This window comes from Labrus bergylta, chromosome 3, assembly GCF_963930695.1.
Source record: "Labrus bergylta chromosome 3, fLabBer1.1, whole genome shotgun sequence".
Taxonomy (NCBI): Eukaryota; Metazoa; Chordata; class Actinopteri; order Labriformes; family Labridae; genus Labrus; species Labrus bergylta.
Genome location: NC_089197.1, coordinates 5,503,975 through 5,509,974, shown reverse-complemented (window position 1 = coordinate 5,509,974; position 6,000 = coordinate 5,503,975). Strand labels below are relative to the sequence as shown.

Below are 6,000 nucleotides of genomic sequence, written 5' to 3'. Positions count from 1 at the left end.
CTGAAGAGCACCCAGGCATATCTGCTCAATATATTCTTTGAAAATAGAATTGCGATATCAGTTTTTACTGATTTGTAGTTTCAGTCCCTTAAGCACAAATTCCTTGAGGTCAAACTGAATATTGTTGGTTTAACCCAAATGCAACAGTCAGAGACTTTACATTTTTTATGTATCATATAAATAGATGCTAAATCATTATCTCGTGTAGACAGTTCGAGCTGGGCCAATGATAGGGCTGGGTGATATGGACCAAAACTCATATCTTGATATTGATTAGCTGAATGGTGATACTCGATATACATCAATATGTTATTAACAGTGAAAAACACATGGAAAATAAACTACCTGTTTGTGATTTTAAAAATTAATATTATAAAATAAAATGTTCTTTAAATACAATAAAAGAGAGAGAGAGGAGGAGCAGGGTGAAGAGGGACAGACAGTCAGTCATCATCAGTGAGATGAGAAAAAGGTGACCTGGCACCTCTGTAATGTTATTTTAATGCAACATAAACTATATCCATATTAATGATATTGTCTTACCCGTTATCTTGTTTGAAAAATATATCGATATATCTTAAAAACTTGATATATTTCCCAGCCCTAGCCAATGAGCTGAGCATCATTTTCAAACCTTATTGCGCTTTGTATCGCTGTAAAGAAGAAAACAAAGAAAAAGTAGTGTTGGAATGGGATAGTGTTTAACAAACCCAAACTCCACCTCTACCCTACACAGACAACAGCTTTAGTTCTACGTTTGCAATAGGGGGGTGGGGGGGGGGGGGGGTTAAAGGACTGAAGTAATACGAATAGGACTGAGAGTGTTTTCTTATTTGACAAAACAGTTCTTGATTTAGTTTAATTTAGTGACTTAATACACAGTTAAAAAAAAAAGTTAAATGTAAATATATCGTATCCCAATTCACAGCATATTCACAAAATGTTTAAAATCGCAATAATATCGTATCGTGGGGCCTCTGGTGATTTCCACCCCTAGTTTGAAAGTTATCTTTGTTAGAACTGAAACTTTATTGATTTTTGAAAAAGAGCCCACTCAAACTTTTACATCTTGTTTCAAAACAACTTGCTTCAAACTCTTAAGTTTCCAATGCATAAATATTAGTTGAATAAAATCTTGATATGATTTCTCACAGTGTGTCACACATAATGTCAGTATCAGAATTATGTTTTGAAGCAACAGAGTCTGACACTATGATGACAATCTTTCCCTTTATATCCAAGAACATTAATGTAGTTCCCCATAGCATCAACAAGAGAGTGGAGAGGAACATACTGGTTCTGAAAACATCATGAAGCAGTTCCATTATGTGTCTGGAGATCGCTGGTCGCACGCTGGTCGCAGGTTATAAACGGCATCATCCCCTCCTTCTATATTTTACAAAGGTTCTGGTAGGAAACGGTCCGGGAAAAGTCTGAGTGAAAAACTCAACTTTATGTGTTCACACATGCAGCTCACCCTGAACATTTCTGGAAGTTTCCAGAAGCACTGTTAGAAGAGTATGAACACATTTTCAATTAACATCGAAAGCCCCTCTTCTTGAATGTTTAGAGCAACTTTACAAGACCTCTGGCTTCACTAACGTGCAACAATCTTACCTTAAATTCAAACTACAATACCCCACATGTCAGCTGTGCTCAAAAATACTGATAGCTCCAGTTTATGACGGATGCAAAATTTGAAACCAGTCAGTAAAGAGCAACGAGAAGAAATGAAATTCAGCTTTCCTTTGGATGAAGAGTTGGGACTTTGGGAATAGTTCAAATGTTTAAGTCTTCACGTTAAGTCAGCTGTTACATAAACTTCTTTATTCTCCAAAGATTGATCTTTCAAAAAAAAAAGCATTGCTTAACTTGGAGTGACTTGAATGTTTGTGAGAGGCACAAACTGGGGGAAAACCCAGCCCAGCCTCCATGACACACTTCACAGGAAGCTGATCCAAGGCCAGCTCACACAGCTGAGAGAAGAACACATCTCACTGTATAACAGCTGCTTTACTCCGCTTTCTTCCTGCTTAACTTGCTCTGCAAATGATGCCCTTAGATCACATCTGCAATACCAATGTTCAGACATCATGCATTCTGCCTTTTTCATTAACTTCACTCCTGCAGCCATATGCAAAAAAAAAAAAGCATCAGTCATGGATGACATTATGACCAGGGTTAAAGTATGAGCTACACAACTTCCAGAGGGATTTATTCACGTGGTCTTTTCTCTCAAATAAAGCAGCTGAGACATTCACCATGTCTGGAGAAGACAGTCCTACCCCTGGTCTTCAGGTAGCCTACTAAAGGGAAACCTCTCTACACACGACTCCCTGCAACTTAGTCATTTTCACGCTTCATTGCATATTATTGTGAATGTTCAAACACGAGTTTACACCATTCAAAACCTCAACAAGATAAAGAAAAGGCGTTATCGTGTCAACTCCACAATGGCCCCCCCAAAAAAAACCCAAAGTGCTTTTTCTCTAAAGCAACAGTGTATCCAGGAGACCCCACGGATAAGGCAACTTCCCCTTTACAAAAACACTGTAGCTTATTATTTAGTCATTACATGAATAAGCAACCAGGAAAAGACTTCTCTTCGTGCACTGAAAGGATAAAGGACAGGATGGTTTTCGTGTCATTTGACACCAGTGTGTCTCCCAGTTGACTCAGTCAAACTATCAGCTACTATGACAGCAAAAGCAGCAAACATACCGTAGAGAAAGCTCCTGTGAAGCCGCTCTTCTCCCCTCCTGGTGATGTATTCTTATTCCAGTGGAGGAGTAAAGGTTTCCCCCTTCTCCTGCCAAACCTCTGCCCGCTGCTAGTTCTTCTCTTTCTTGTGTGTTTTTTTTTCTCCTCCTCTGGATGGAAAACGTCGACCCCACTGAGAAGAGAAGAACGGGGCGGGTCTCAAAAGCGTTTGAGCAGATTCCGTCCAACCAATCGGCTGTCGATGTGGCAACAATCCACATCTGTGAGCCAATCGGATTCCGTTCCCAAACACGAAGCTGTGCGGTGATTGGTTGGCTTCGCAGAGACCTCCCAGTTGAAACTACTACAGCACCGGGAGAGGATCCTGGTGGAATCTGATCTCTCTCTCACTCGTGTCGGCTCAAAACAAAGCACACACCTTTTGTCCGGAAATCATCACAACTGTAATTCACTCAGAGCATCTTCAATGATCTTTATTCATTTGAATAGAAATTGCAACTACAGGCTTTGGATAGGCTAATGGATATCCAATCGACCTATTGGATTTTGCAAAACGTAATAATGAGTCAATTTCTTCTATCTTGATTTATTGAATATTTATTACATCTTTAAAATGTCTCATCACAGCCTCCTAAAGAACAAGGTGACCTAGTTATATTTTGTCAGACCTTCAATTCATTTGCCCGGTAAAATCCCAGAAAAGCAGTCTTATCATCATCACATAGGATCATTTTACACTGTAAAAAAAACACCGCTCTTATAGGTTCATTTTTTATTAGCAGAGATCTCTAGAAGGCCACAGAAAATGTCTTGATACCAGGAAAACTGAGTAAAATACAATGCATGGCTTCATGTCCTTTTAGGGCTTCTGTATTTAACAAACAAGCAGTGACTATTTTAAAGAGGACATGTTGTGAAAAATCCACTTGTACAGTGTTTTTGAACACTGACCCACAAAATGTGAAATAAACCCATCCAGTCCTTTGTTTGTGGTCTGCATAAGTCTTACAACACAGAGAGAAATGCTCCGTTTCTAATTTGCTCAACTTGTGATGTCACAGTGGGATTCTGGTAAAAAAAAAAAAAAAAACCCTCCCCTGGTATCTCCACCCATGGACTCCACCCCCAGCCTAGAACAATACGTTGGTGCAGGTCTGCCATTTTTATTCTCCCTACAGAGGAGTTATGTCTACTGGGAAAACACAGGGGGGGGGTCATTACATTTAAAGAGACACACACACCAAAACGGAGCGTTCTGAGAGAGCTGGTTTATACAGGGTCACAAACCTCCTCTGGTGCTTGATTCATGTTATATTTTGACCAAAGCACAGCACAGATGTTTCATTTAGACCACAGGGGACTGTTTGAAAAGGGGTATGATATGTCCTCTTTAAGCATTTCAAGGTGATATATAGTTAGTCAAAATTAAAGATTTATGGATCAGACCTATTATTTTTCTGTAACATTAATACGACTAGTAAATCTTCATATTTACGTTACAAAATGTTGCATCATGAAGCTCACTAGGTAGTTATAAGTGCAGTAAAATCAGCAAATACACGTTAGACATCTATGCTTGTCAACAGAAAAGTTCTCTCTCTAGGCCTTTACATGTCACATAATGTGCCGACACTATTCAAAATCTTTTCTTTTCTTTTACTTGATTAGCATTAGACAAGAGTTGTTTGATAAACCATGCTTAAAAAGCACACATCAGCCAAGTCTCGTGTGATTTTATCAACTTTAACATGAGTTTGACAAATGTAAAAATACAACACCTCCCCCTGGTGGCAACAAAAGCACAATGGTCTGCCCCTAAAAAGTAGTTCTTACTCCTGTTTGTTCTATGATGTTTTCCTTCATAATTTGGTCAGTGCATGGCTTATGGTTGCATGACAAAAAGTACAATAAGCCCTCATCTTATCTTTTCCAACTTTTAAACCCCTGGACAGCACATGGGGCCATGGCTGGGTTTTGATATAGCTAAAGTTTTCTTTCAGAACTCCCAAACACAAACACACAGTGAGTGTTATCCACTAGAGAGAGGGTTTCTTTGACACGTGTTTACTGCTAGAGTCTGGATTTCCAGGATTATTGCTGCAATTTTCTTACCACTTTTTTGAACAGTAGCTGCTTCCTCCCTCTTGGGAAAATCTGATAAATAACATCAGGATCCAGTAATTAAAAACCAAGTCACAAGTCCACTTCACTGTTAAAATGGCAAGGTCACCCTTGTGAAAGAGATATTGATATCAATGGGTTAATTACCTGGTTAAATAAAGTTTAAATAAAACAAACAAAAAATGCTTTCTATAGTTTTTCTACTGTTAGCTTATATGAAAACACCTTGAAGCCCCATTGACGCATTATGGTTTTGATATTGTGTTGAAAGCAAAGCCTTGATGTTAAGGAACACTGTATCATTGATGCAGCAGAGAAATAATCAGGTTTCTTATCAACCAGGACGAGCATATTGCAAGAAAAGTTTTGGATCTTTATTTCTGTGTCGGATTGAAATCTAAGGAGCATCTGAACTCCCAAAAAGGAAAAAACAAATCTTGTGCGCACAAGTGAAAAACTTTGTAATTTAAACAACGAAATTATTAAATCTGTTGAAGTGGTTTGAACAACGGAAGAAGTTTTGGTTTCTGAGTTTCTGAGTTTGTGTCAGGTGTCTCATGTTTTCCTCTCTTTCTCTCCTCCTCCTCCTCCTCCCTCCCTCTCTCTCTCTCTTACGTCACAGAAAAGGCGCAGCTTTTGGTTTCGACTTCAGCGCCGTCAAACTGCTCGGATTTTGACCAGAAGGAGCATTGTGCTACCTTCAAAATAAACGCGTAAAAATGTTACGTTATAGCACTATGTACTGTGTGTGGGCAGAAGGGGCTTTCTGGTTATCTGTGCATTTTGTTGAATACTTTGTGCAATTCATCACAAAAATATTTTTCCCACGAGTTTAATTCTGCAAATTAGATTAAATTCATTAAAACATGTTTTAAATCTAATTCAATAGAAAAGAGTAACATTGTAATCTTTTAAAATATGAGAAAATGATACATTTGACTATGCAGACATTTCGTCGGTGGCCAGTTTGATGAGAAAACACAAGTTTGATCATTTTTTGTTTCAGAAGACTACAAAACAAAGGCAGTGTGGCAGTTATAGAATATTTTTTATACATATTTTGGCAACTGTGCAATCAGTCTAACTGTGCAATCTGTTAACAAACCAGTCACCATTATGTTCATATTGAACGTTATACATACACCATGCAATATCTAG

General features: G+C 38.4%; 1 protein-coding gene across 1 annotated transcript in view; it reads right to left on the bottom strand.

Moving 5' to 3' along the window:
• The window catches only part of ccdc102a (coiled-coil domain containing 102A), a 67,945-nt gene extending 65,053 nt beyond the window's left edge, over positions 1-2,892 (bottom strand). The window contains 1 exon segment of the mRNA XM_065952523.1: positions 2,722-2,892. The gene's annotated coding sequence lies outside the window, so the exon portion shown is untranslated.
• Between the last annotated feature and the right edge of the window lie 3,108 nt (positions 2,893-6,000).